Here is a 14,158-nt window from a genome sequence, read left to right as displayed (position 1 = left end):
GGATTTTTTATGAATTTATTTGCAAATTATGGTGGAAAATAAGTATTTGGTCACCTACAAACAAGCAAAATTTCTGGCTCTCACAGACCTGTAACTTCTTCTTTAAGAGGCTCCTCTGTCCTCCACTCGTTACCTGTATTAATGGCACCTGTTTGAACTTGTTATCAGTATAAAAGACACCTGTCCACAACCTCAAACAGTCACACTCCAAACTCCACTATGGCCAAGACCAAAGAGCTGTCAAAGGACACCAGAAACAAAATTGTAGACCTGCACCAGGCTGGGAAGACTGAATCTGCAATAGGTAAGCAGCTTGGTTTGAAGAAATCAACTGTGGGAGCAATTATTAGGAAATGGAAGACATACAAGACCACTGATAATCTCCCTCGATCTGGGGCTCCACGCAAGATCTCACCCCGTGGGGTCAAAATGATCACAAGAACGGTGAGCAAAAATCCCAGAACCACACGGGGGTACCTAGTGAATGACCTGCAGAGAGCTGGGACCAAAGTAACAAAGCCTACCATCAGTAACACACTACGCCGCCATGGACTCAAATCCTGCAGTGCAAGACGTGTCCCCCTGCTTAAGCCAGTACATGTCCAGGCCCGTCTGAAGTTTGCTAGAGTGCATTTGGATGATCCAGAAGAGGATTGGGAGAATGTCATATGGTCAGATGAAACCAAAATAGAACTTTTTGGTAAAAACTCAACTCGTCGTGTTTGGAGGACAAAGAATGCTGAGTTGCATCCAAAGAACACCATACCTACTGTGAAGCATGGGGGTGGAAACATCATGCTTTGGGGCTGTTTTTCTGCAAAGGGACCAGGACGACTGATCTGTGTAAAGGAAAGAATGAATGGGGCCATGTATCGTGAGATTTTGAGTGAAAACCTCCTTCCATCAGCAAGGGCATTGAAGATGAAACGTGGCTGGGTCTTTCAGCATGACAATGATCCCAAACACACCGCCCGGGCAATGAAGGAGTGGCTTCGTAAGAAGCATTTCAAGGTCCTGGAGTGGCCTAGCCAGTCTCCAGATCTCAACCCCATAGAAAATCTTTGGAGGGAGTTGAAAGTCCGTGTTGGCCAGCGACAGCCCCAAAACATCATTGCTCTAGAGGAGATCTGCATGGAGGAATGGGCCAAAATACCAGCAACAGTGTGTGAAAACCTTGTGAAGACTTACAGAAAACGTTTGACCTGTGTCATTGCCAACAAAGGGTATATAACAAAGTATTGAGAAACTTTTGTTATTGACCAAATACTTATTTTCCACCATAATTTGCAAATAAATTCATTACAAATCCTACAATGTGATTTTCTGGATTTTTTTTCATCATTTTGTCTGTCGTAGTTGACGTGTACCTATGATGAAAATTACAGGCCTCTCTCATCTTTTTAAGTGGGAGAACTTGCACAATTGATGGCTGACTAAATACTTTTTTCCCCCACTGTATATTAGCAAAAATTTATTAAAAAACGTTTTTGCTTTGTCATTATGGGGTATTGTGTGTAGATTGATGAGGGATTCTTAAAAAAAAAAAAAAACATGTGAATAAGGCTGTAACATTACAAAATGTGGGAAAGTCAAGGGGTCTGAAAACTTTCCGAAGGCACTCAGTACTTTGGCTTGTAACAGTATTCACCACATTAGACTAACTCTGACAATAACAAAGTGTCTGAAGTCTACATGATCCCATATTACAGTACACTCTATTATGCCCCATTAACTTCCAATTGTGTGTGTGTGTGTGTGTGTGTGTGTGTTTGTATGTTGCACCTGGAACTAAGACCAGTCTGTGGGTGTTCTTTCACCAGCGCAGTTTGTCATTTACATTTAAGTCATTTAGCAGACGCTCTTATCATACATTATTTTTTGATTTTTCATACTGGCCCCCCGTGGGAATCAAACCCACAACCCTGGCGTTGCAAATGCCATGCTCTACCAACTGAGCTACATCCCTGCTGGCCATTCCCTCCCCTACCCTGGATGACGCTGGGCCAATTGTGCGCCGTCCTGTGGGTCTCCCGGTTGCGGTCGGCTATGACAGAGCCTGGATTAGAACCAGGATCTCTAGTGGCACAGCTTGCACTGTGATGCAGAGCCTTAGACCACTGCGCCACCCGGGTGACCTGCTCATTGATGGTCATGAGAGTATTGTGGAGTTCATTATACAAATCCTTCACACTGGGAGAGAGAAGGAGAGACAAGGAAAAGGGGAAGAGAGAAAGAGAAAGGGGAGGGAGAGAGTGGGGGAATGAGAGATCAGGGCATGACAGAAATGATCAGTGAGAGATGAGATAAAGAATGACCATCCACACACACCCTCTTAGTAACAGTCTGACCGCAGTTATATCCTACCTTTCATTGTTGGTGACATCCATTGCGGCTCTTTGCTAATTCTCTTCCTCTCCTCCTGCTGTGATTGGTCAAAGATAAGACTCCATCTCCTCCATGTACCGAGGGGTGAAGCGGGTCACCTCCTCCAGAACTTTCTCTATGTGGGCTGGCACCTGGAGTGTCGCATTGGAGGGAGATGTACACATATTACACACCCATGTACATATACTAAAATACAAATGCAAGATGTAAAGTATTGGTCCCATTGGCCCCGTGAAGCTAAGTTGGTGGTGCTTGCAACGCCAGGGTTGTGGGTTCGATTCACACGGGGGGCCAGTATGAAAAAATAAAAATAAAAATGTATGCACTCTAACTGTAAGTCGCTCTGGATAAGAGCGTCTGCTAAATGACTAAAATGTAAATGTTTCATGAGCTGAAATAAAAGATCCCAGAAATGTTTCATATGCATAAAATACATATTTATCTAAATAATTTATTTGAATTGACTGATTTCCTTATATGAAATGTAACTCAGTAAAATCTCTGACATTGTTGCATGTTGCGTTTATATGTTTGTTTAGTGTAGATAAAGGCAGGTTTTCAGTAGAACATCATGGTATTACAATATTGAGAAAAGGGTCAATGTAAAACAAAAAAAAGCACTTACTTTGATTGGGGTTATACTGTATTTTCAAATGTGTTGGCGGATTACAGGTGGATATCAGATCTACACTGCCAGAAACAAATAACACTCTTTAAAATTGTAGACATTTAATCATAGGACTGGATGGTTTCAAATACTTACATTAATTAGCTAGCTAGCTAGTTATTATACTCGCCAAGGCCTTATAAAATAGGAAGTCAACTCAGCTGTTTAGAGCTAGCATTAGACAACTAGCTAGGAATATTAGCTAAGACTTCAATGCCTCTCTGGTTAATAACCTTAACTAGCTAGATCAATACAATGTACAGCCAGAAAGTATTTCTGGCATAGTCATAAATAGCTAGCTAGCTAAACAACTGGCTAGGTAGCTAATGTCATAACTTTTAGGACCTAGACATGTTCGCTGACAGGAAAAACTATTATTGGTAACATCAGTTAACAGGATAGCTTCTTCGCGCCAGGAGATCTATAAGTTACACATTGGTGTATCCAATGTGTACAGGTCTCCCAGAGCGAAAAGGCTCCTAGCAGAAGGAATGTAATGCTAACTAGCAAGCCTGTAGCTAGTTGTTAAAGCCTCTTTCCACCAGGTGTAGCGCTTCTTTTGCAGATTAAAAACAAGAAATCATCAATGGTGAGTGTAAAGTTAATTACTTGTGAGTTCAACAATAGTTAATTCAATCAATTGTAAATTTTTCACGTATTCACTACGAGCCATCATGACTCTCAAAAACCGTGACACCCACAGTTGAATAGTGAAGATAAATTTAGAGCCGCCCTAAAAACCCTATTCAAATTCAACACAAACCTTCAAATAGGTACAGTTGAAGTCGGAAGTTGCAGTTATTAAAACTCATTTTTCAACCACTCCAAAAATATAGTTTTGGCAAGTCGGTTAGGACATCTACTTTGTGCATGACACAAGTAATTTTTCCAACAATTGTTTACAGACAGATTATTTCACTTATAATTCACTGTATCACAATTCCAGTGGGTCAGAAGTTTACATACACTAAGTTGACTGTGCCTTTAAACAGCTTGGAAAATTCCAGAAAATGATGTCATGGCTTTAGAAGCTTCTGATAGGTTAATTGACATCATTTGAGTCAATTGGAGGTGTACCTGTGGATTTATTTCAAGGCCTACCTTCAAACTCAGTGCCTTTTTGCTTGACATCATGGGAAAATCCAAAGAAATCAGCCAAGACCTCAGAAAACAAATTGTAGACCACAAGTCTGATTCATCCTTGGGAGCAATTTCCAAACGCCTGAAGGTACCACGTTCATCTGTACAAACAATAGTATGCAAGTATAAACACCATGGGACCACGCAGCCATCATACCGCTCTGGAAGGAGACACGTTCTGTCTCCTAGAGATTAACGTACTTTGGTGCGAAAAGTGCAAATCAATCACAGAACAACAGCAAAGGACCTTGTGAAGATGCTGGAGGTAACAGGTACAAAAGTATCTACATTGGGGAGAACAAGTATTTGATACACTGCCGATTTTGCAGGTTTTCCTACTTACAAAGCATGTAGAGGTCTGTAATTTTTATCATAGGTACACTTCAACTGTGAGAGACAATCTAAAACAAAAATCCATAAAATCACATTGTATGATTTTTAAATAATTAATTAGCATTTTATTGCATGACATAAGTATTTGATCACCTACCAACCAGTAAGAATTCCGGCTCTCACAGACCTGTTAGTTTTTCTTTAAGAAGCCCTCCTGTTCTCCACTCATTACCTGTATTAACTGCACCTGTTTGAAATCGTTACCTGTATAAAAGACACCTGTCCACACACTCAATCAAACAGACTCCAACCTCTCCACAATGGCCAAGACCAGAGAGCTGTGTAAGGACATCAGGGATAAAATTGTAGACCTGCACAAGGCTGGGATGGGCTACAGGACAATAGGCAAGCAGCTTGGTGAGAAGGCAACAACTGTTGGCGCAATTATTAGAAAATGGAAGAAGTTCAAGATGACGGTCAATCACCCTCGTTCTGGGGCTCCATGCAAGATCTCACCTCGTGGGGCATCAATGATCATGAGGAAGGTGAGGGATCAGCCCAGAACTACACGGCAGGACCTGGTCAATGACCTGAAGAGAGCTGGGACCATAGTTTCAAAGAAAACCATTAGTAACACTACGCCGTCATGGATTAAAATCCTGCAGCGCACGCAAGGTCCCCCTGCTCAAGCCAGCGCATGTCCAGGCCCGTCTGAAGTTTGCCAATGACCATATGGATGATCCAGAGGAGGAATGGGAGAAGGTCATGTGGTCTGATGAGATAAAAATTGAGCTTTTTTGTCTAAATTCCCCTCGCCGTGTTTGGAGGAAGAAGAAGGATGAGTACAACCCCAAGAACACCATCCCAACCGTGAAGCATGGAGGTGGAAACATCATTCTTTGGGGACGCTTTTCTGCAAAGGGGACAGGACGACTGCACCGTATTGAGGGGAGGATGGATGGGGCCATGTATCGCGAGATCTTGGCCAACAACCTCCTTCCCTCCTTCCCTCAGCATTGAAGATGGGTCGTGGCTGGGTCTTCCAGCATGACAACGACCCGAAACACACAGCCAGGGCAACTGAGGAGTGGCTCCGTAAGAAGCATCTCAAGGTCCTGGAGTGGCCTAGCCAGTCTCCAGACCTGAACCCAATAGAAAATCTTTGGAGGGAGCTGAAAGTCCGTATTACCCAGCGACAGCCCCGAAACCCGAAGGATCTGGAGAAGGTCTGTATGGAGGAGCAAACCTGGTCAAGACCTACAGGAAACTTATGATCTCTGTAATTGTTAACAAAGGTTTCTCTACCAAATATTAAGTTCTGCTTTTCTGATGTATCAAATACTTATGTCATGCAATAAAATGCAAATTAATTACTTAAAAATCATACAATGTGATTTTATGGATTTTTGTTTTAGATTCCGTCTCTCACAGTTGACGTGTACCTATGATAAAAATTACAGACCTCTACATGCTTTGTAAGAAGGAAAACCTGCAGAATCGGCAGTGTATCAAATGCTTGTTCTCCCCACTGTATATCCACAGTAAAACGAGTCCTATATCGACATAATCTGAAAGGCCGCTCAGCAAGGAAGAAGCCACTGCTCCAAAACCGCCATAAAAAAGCCAAACTACAGTTTGCAACTGCACATGGGGACAAAGATCGTACTTTTTGGAGAAATGTCCTCTGGTCTGATGAAACAAAAATAGAACTGTTTGGCCATTATGAACATTGTTATGTTTGGAGGAAGAAGGGGAAGGCTTACAAGCCGAAGAACACCATCCCAACCGTGAAGCACGGGGGTGGCAGCATCATGCTGTGGGGGTGCTTTGCTGCAGGAGGGTCTGGTGCACTTCACAAAATAGATGGCATCACGAGGAAGGAAAATAATGTGCATATATTGAAGCAACATCTCAAGACATCAGGAAGTTAAAGCTTGGTCACAAATGGGTCTTCCAAATGGACAATGACCACAAGCATACTTCCAAAGTTGTGGCAAAATGGCTTAAGGACAACAAAGTCAAGGTATTGGAGTGGCCATCACAAAGCCCTGACCTCAAACCTATAGAAATTTGGTGGGCAGAACTGAGAAAGCCTGTGCGAGCAAGGAGGCCTACAAACCTGATTCAGTTACACCAGCTCTGTCAGGAGGAATGGGCCAAAATTCACCCAACTTATTGTGGGAAGCTTGTGGAAGGCTACCCGAAACGTTTGACCCAAGTGAAACAATTTAAAGGCAATGCTACCAAATACTAATTATGTGTATGTAAACTTCTGACCCACTGGGAATGTGATGAAAGAAATAAAAGCTGAAATAAATAATTCTCTCTACTATTATTCTGACATGTCACATTCTTAAAATAAAGTGGTGATCCTAACTGACCTAAGACAGGGAATTTTTACTCTGATTAAATGTCAGGAATTGTGAAAAACTGAGTTTAAATGTATTTGGCTAAGGTGTATATAAACTTCAGACTTCAACTGTATGTAATGTGACATTATATAAACTCTTTAGTCTTTTATTTACATTTTAGAGCTGATAAGTTGGACAAATCGGGTGAAAAAAGCTGGTTCCCCACACGACATATCTCCCCCTTTCACTAAGACGCAGTAGCTTTCGCTTCCCCACCCGCCATTTTTAAAAAGACGAGGCGGAGCTTCATTATTTTCTTCAATCATGCAGAGACGGGCAGCATGAAGGTCTCGTCATTGATTTTGCTGGAAAGTGGAGAAATTATGCTTTACAATGGTATTCATATTATAGTTGACCTGGAAGTATTACGTTTTGGAGGCTCTAAAATAAGTTTAAATGTACACAACAGCGCGATGTACAAAAGTGCGTTAGCTAGATAACTTGGCTAGTTACTTGTCTGTGACCTAACGTTAGCAAGCTAGATAGTTAGATAATTTGCAAGTTAATGTGTCCACTAATATCGGCGATACAATGTCACCATTCGCTAACTTAACTAGATAACATTATCTAGCAATAACGTTAACATACACTACCGGTCAAAAGTTTTAGAACACCTACAAGGGTTTTTCTTCATTTTTACTATTTTCTACATTGTGGTCGAATTGCTGCAAAGAAACCACTACTACTAGCATTTCACTGTAATGTCTGCACCTGTTGTATTCGGCGCATGTGGCCAATAAAATGGATGATCTCCGCATGTGTATTTCCCACCGTAAAGCATGGAGGAGGTGGTGTTATGCTGTGGGGGTGCTTTGCTGGTGACACTGTCTGTGATTTATTTAGAATTCAAGGAACACTTAACCAGCATGGCTACCACAGTATTCTGCAGCGATACGCCATCGCATCTGGTTTGGGCTTAGTGGGACTATCATTTGTTTTTCAACAGGACAATGACCCAACACACCTCCCTAGCTGTGTAAGATGACCTGGCCTCCACAATCACCCAACCTCAACCAAATTGAGATGGTTTGGGATGAGTCGGACTGCAGAGTGAAGGAAAAGCAGCCAACATGTGCTCAGCATTCCAGGTGAAGCATTCCAGGTAAAGCTGGTTGAAAGAATGCCAAAGCCGTCATCAAGGAAAAAGAGTGGCTATTTGAAGGATCTCAAATATATTTTGATTTGTTTAACACCTTTTTGGTTACTACATGATTCCATATGTGTTATTTCATAGTTTTGATGTCTTCACTAGTATTCTACAATGTAGAAAATAGTAAAAATAAAGAAAAACCCATGAATGAATTAGGTGTTCTAAAAATGTTGCCCGGTAGTGTATATAAAAAGGGAATATAATGACTTCTTTGGTTACAATTCTTTATTTTACCTTTATTTAACTAGGCAAGTCAGTTAAGAACAAATTCTTATTTACAATGACGGCCTTCACCGGCCAAACCCGGACGACACTGGGCCAATTGTGCGCCACCCTATAGGACTCCCAATCACGGCCGGTTGTGATACAGCCTGGAATCGAACCAGAGGGTCTGTAGTGACGCCTCAAGCACTGAGATGCAGTGCCTTAGACCGCTGCGCCACTCGGGAGCCCAATGACTGAAGGCAGTACCAAACTAACTAGCTGTGTATCTTATGGGGGGTTATATATCTTATATATCTTATGAAATAGTTAGCTAACAAGCTAGCTATTCATGTTCAAACATTACCTAACCTAGCTAGCTATCTAGCTAACGTAGCTAATGTAGGTAACTTGGTGGCTAGCTAGTACCTATGTTCAATGTCTAACGTTGTTAGCTAGACACAAACTAAATGATTCAAAGCTAACTAACCCCCTTTGGTCTGTTTTTACTAACGTTAGCTAAGTTAGCTAGCAAGTTAACGTTAACAACTGTCACTGCTCAGCAACAGTTTCAAAAAACAAAGCAACAACTTCTTACCTTAGATAATTCTTACCTTAACATAATAGCTAGTTAGCTATTTCAGTTTGGACTTTCATCACTGGTACAATAATCCAGTCTCTTAAAACGATGTCCTAACATTATAGTGTGGTATTCACTCACCTATGCAAAAACACCTCCCAGTCTTCGTCTTATATGGAATTATGGCATTCCGCAAACAAACGTTAGCCACCTACTGTACTGGAGTGTGTAGTTACTCACAGCTTACAGACTAATGGAATAAAGAAACAAACATTAAGACAATCTAAACCCTCCTACTTAATCATGTACTACTAAAAACATAAGAAAGAGCCCTACTAATTTCTAACAAACCATCCCCCAAATCCCTTCCAACCGCCCCATCCCTGTCCAACCTCAATAACGCAACACATTAATCTTTCCCTCTCTTCCACATACCGGTACTTACAACAATACATCAACACATGCTTCACTGTTTCATCAACCATACACTCGGTATACAAACCATTCACATGCTTGCCAACCAGTTGTAATGATGAGTTAAATGTACAATGTCCTAGGTGCAACGGAGCAAACACCACCTCTTCCTTACTAATCTGACCTTTCAATGTTGGTCCACCGACCTTTCTTTGGAGGGCATATATAAATGCCGGCCCTTGGGTTCGCTGTCCCACCTCTTCTGCCACACATCTATCAAAATGGCTCTAATCTTACATTTGGCCTCACCTACCTCTCCCGGTCATACTGTCTGAACTAACTTTTCTGTGTATCAGGGTTCCCCAACTAGCGGCTGTGTTTTATATTTGAATCTTCATTGTTGGACATAAAAGACTGTAAAGCCATATGTGACCCGTTTGTCACACGTCAGTACTTCACAGGAGAGGCATTTGAATGTCATTTTTGGGGGTTTATCAAAATGCGTTCTGGAACATGTGAACTATAATGTGCCTTAATAACAAACTTGTATGCCATCTGTAAAAAACGAATACAATTGTTAAATTACGAGCCTAGTTGGTTTAGCCACAGAAAAAGACAGGAACCTTCCCGCTAGCCATGATTGGCTGAGATAATGGATGGGCTGGACATACTGAGAGATGAGTTCGGATTGGTCTGCCATGTAACATGCTTCTGTCTATAACGTGAGCTGCTGAGTGTCTGTGTAGATAGTCCTTGCTACCTCAGACTTTTTTGAAAGATACAACTTTAGCGATGGACAACTGAAAAAGTGTTGCTACTGCTCTCAACAACATTGCTGCCCTGAATTTAGCAGGCACTATCGACAAAGATAAGTGGGAAAAAGTTGTGATAGACTACTTTCTGCACATGGTCAGTGTGAACCGGAGTGACTTGGCACAACACTGGCCAAACATGCTGTACCAACAAAATGGAGTTAAAGGGGTTCAAGTCTCTGCCATGAAGCATTCACCCATGTATACGAGTAAGAATCTATGTGGACACCCCTTAAAATGAGTGGATTCAGCTATTTCAGCCACAACCGTTACTGACAGGTGTATAGAATCGAGCACACAGCCATGCAATCTCCATAGACCAACATTGGCAGTAGAATGGCCCCTATTGAAGGCTCAGTGACTTTCAACGTGGCACCGTCATAGGATGCCACCTTCCAAGTCTGTCAAATTTCTGCTGTGCTAGATCTGTCCTCGGTTGCAACACTCACTACCTAGTTCCAAACTGCCTCTGGAAGCAATGTCAGCACAATAACTGTTCGTCGGGAGCTTCATGAAATGGGTTTCCATGGCCAAGAAGCAGCAAGATCACCATGCGTAATGCCAAGCGTCGACTGGAGTGGTGTAAAGCTCGCCGCCATTGGACTCTGGAGCAGTGGAAACGCGTTCTCTGGAGGGATGAATCACGCTTCACCATCTGGCAGTCTGACAGACAAATCTGGATTTGGTGGATGCGAGGAGAATGCTACCTGCCCGAATGCATAGTGCCAACTGTAAAGTTTGGTGGAGGAGGAATAATGGTTTGGGCTAGGCCCCTTAGTTCCAGTGAAGGGAAATCTTAACGCTACAGCATACAATGACATTCTAGACGATTCTGTTCTACCAACTTTGTGGCAACAGTTTGGGGAAGGCCCTTTCCTGTTTCGGCATGAAAACGCCCCCATGCACAAAGTGAGTTCCATACAGAAATGGTTTGTCGAGATCGGTGTGGAAGAACTTGACTGGCCTGCACAGAGCCCTGACCTCAACCCCATCGAACAGCTTTGGGATTAATTGGAACGCCGACTGCGAGCCAAGCCTTATCACCCAACATCAGTCCCGGCCTCACTAATGCTGGTGGCTGAATGGAAGAAAGTCCCTGCAGCAATGTTCCAACATATAGTGGAAAGACTTCCCAGAAGAGTGGAGGCTGTTGTAGCAGCAAAGGGGGGACCAACTCCATATTAATGCCCATGATTTTGGAATGAGATGTTCGACAAGCAGGTGTCCACATACTTTTGTTCATGTAGTGTACAGCCAACTTGACACAACTGTGGAAAGTACTGTGTTGTAGTACTCGAGACTGGTCATGGTTTCGAGTCCGGTCTCAAGCCCACAATTGTCATCATGAGCTGTTTGCATCAGGGGCATAGACATGGATGGGCCTGGGTGGACAGATGCCCACTCACTGGGGAGCCAGGCCCTGACACGCCCACCCAATCAGATTGATGTGGTTTAAGCATTGTTGGACTTAGACCATAATTATTATTTTTCTATTTTAAAAAAAGTTTGATTTTGAGAGTGAAAATTTGAAGAATCTATAGGAAAACTCTTAAAAACAGATAGGAAAACATTTTTCACCCAGTCTAGGAGACTGAACGCGTCTCCTTCCTGAGCGCTATGACGGCTGCGTGGTCTCATGATGTTTATACTTGCGTACTATTGTTTGTACAGATGAACGTGGTACCTTCTGGCGTTTGGAAATTGCTCCCAAGGATGAACCAGACTTGTGGAGGTCTACAATTTGTTTTCTGAGGTCTTGTCTGATTTCTTTGGATTTTCCCATGATGTCATGCAAAGAGGCACTGAGTTTGAAGGTAGGCCTTGAAATACATCCACAGGTACACCTCCAATTGACTCAAATGATGTCAATTAACCTATCAGAAGCTTCTAAAGCTATGACATCATTTTCCGGAATTTTCCAAGCTCTTTAAAGGCACGGTCAACTTAGTGTATGTAAACTTCTGACCCACTGGAATTGTGATTCAGTGAATTATAAGTGAAATAATCTGTCTGTAAACAATTGTTGGAAAAATTACTTGTTTCATGCACAAAGTAGATGTCCTAACCGACTTGCCAAAACTACAGTTTGTTAACAAGAAATGTGTGGAGTGGTTGAAAAACAAGTTTTAATGACTCCATCCTAAGTGTATGTAAACTTCTGACTTCAACTGTACGAATGAGATGATACTATTGAACAGTTTGATGGCCTTGAGATAGAAGCTGTTTTTCATTCTCTCGGTCCCAGCTGTGATGCACCTGTACTGACCTCGCCTTCTGGATAGCGGGGTCCTTGATGATCTTTTTGGCCTTCCTGTGACATCGGGTGCTGTTGGTGTCTTGGAGCGCGGGTAGTTTGCCCCCGGTAATGCGTACGGCAGACCGCACCACCCTCTGGAGTGCGCTGCGGTTGCGGGCAGTGCAGTTGCTGTTCCAGGCGGTGATACAGCCCGACAGGATGCTCTCAATTGTGCATCTGTAAAGGTTTGTGAGGGTTTTAGGTGCCAAGCCACATTTCTTCATCCTCCTGAGGTTGAAGAGGCTCTGTTGCGCCTTCTTCACCACACTGTCTACGTGGGTGGACCATTTCAGTTTGTCAGTAATGTGTACGCCAAGGAACTTGAAGCTTTCCACCTTCTCCACTGCAGTCCCGTTGATGTGGATAGGGGGGTGCACCCTCTGCTGTTTCCTGAAGTCCACGATCATCTCCTTTGTTTTGTTGACGTTGAGTGAGAGGTTATTTTCCTAGCACCACACTCCCAGATCCGTCACCTCCTCCCTGTAGGCGGTCTCGTCATTGTTGGTAATCAAGCCTACTACTGTTGTGTCGTCTGCAAACTTGATGATTGAGTTGGAGGCGTGCTTGGCCACGCAGTCATGGGTGAACAGGGAGTACAGAAGGGGGCTGAGCACGCACCCTTGTGGGGCCCCAGTGCTGAGGATCAGCGAAGTGGAGATGTTGTTTCCTACCTTCACCACCTGGGGGCAACCAGTCAGGAAGTCCAGGACCTAGTGAATTATAAGTGAAATAATCTGTCTGTAACAATTGTTGGAAAAATTACTTGTGTCATGCACAAAGTAGATGTCCTAACCGACTTGCCAAAAAGTATAGTTTGTTAACAAGAAATTTGTGGAGTTGTTGAAAAACAAGTTTTAATGACTCAACCTAAGTGTATGTAAACTTCCGACTTCAACTGTATGTTTGTAAATTTACCAATAAAACATACCATAGTGATTGAGTATCCATATAGCTGTACCATGATATTTGCATTGCTACTAAGTAACCCTCCAATTGTTCTCCACGAATTCCCCCGCTAAAGCCCCTCCCCATCCCAAGTTGGGCCGTCATCCCAGTGATCAGCATACCACCCCCGTCCCCCCGAATCCCTAGGCCCCCGAGAGGCCAGGACCCATCCATCGAAAACAGCACACAGTGCCACCCACAAAACAGAAGCAGGTCAACCGCCAAAAGCATTTCCAATGCTCTCACCTCAATATATATATTTATATAGCTATTTAAAAATATATATCCATTCAAATATCTTGTATATCTTATTTTCCATCATTATCAATTAAAATGCGTAATAATGTCGGCAGTTCATGCGTAGGATTTTAACCTATAGCCATAAGACTGTTAAATAGTTCACCAAATAGCTACCTTCATTGACCCTTATTGCACTAACTTTTTTGACTGTTTATTACCTATTTATTACCTGTCACTTTATTCCTAGTTATATGTCCATATCTACCGTAAAAGCTTGTACCACTTGTACCCTGTGTATACTGTATAGCCAAATTATCATTACTCATTGTGTATTTATTATTACCTTTATTATTATTTTACTTTTCTATTATTTATCTATTTTCTTTCTATCTGCATTGTTGGGAAGGGCCCGTAAGTATGCATTTCACTGTTAGTCTACACCTGTTATTTTTGAAGCATGTGACGAATACGATTTCGGAAAAACTGAAAGTATGCATCTTAGAAATAGTTTTCACATACAAACTCTGAATCAAATAGGCTTCCCCAAAATAACATTGTCGCTGTGGTAGACCTTTATTTTGATT

General features: G+C 42.4%; 1 long non-coding RNA gene across 1 annotated transcript in view; it reads right to left on the bottom strand.

Moving 5' to 3' along the window:
• The window catches only part of LOC121582478, a 64,162-nt gene that overhangs the window by 32,123 nt on the left and 17,881 nt on the right, over positions 1-14,158 (bottom strand). The window contains exon 2 of the long non-coding RNA XR_006003357.1: positions 2,365-2,516. This is a non-coding gene — a long non-coding RNA (uncharacterized LOC121582478). The remainder of the gene's footprint in view (positions 1-2,364; positions 2,517-14,158) is intronic.

This window comes from Coregonus clupeaformis, chromosome 1 (assembly GCF_020615455.1).
Source record: "Coregonus clupeaformis isolate EN_2021a chromosome 1, ASM2061545v1, whole genome shotgun sequence".
NCBI classification, from domain to species: Eukaryota; Metazoa; Chordata; class Actinopteri; order Salmoniformes; family Salmonidae; genus Coregonus; species Coregonus clupeaformis.
This window is presented reverse-complemented; position numbering and strand designations above follow the sequence as displayed.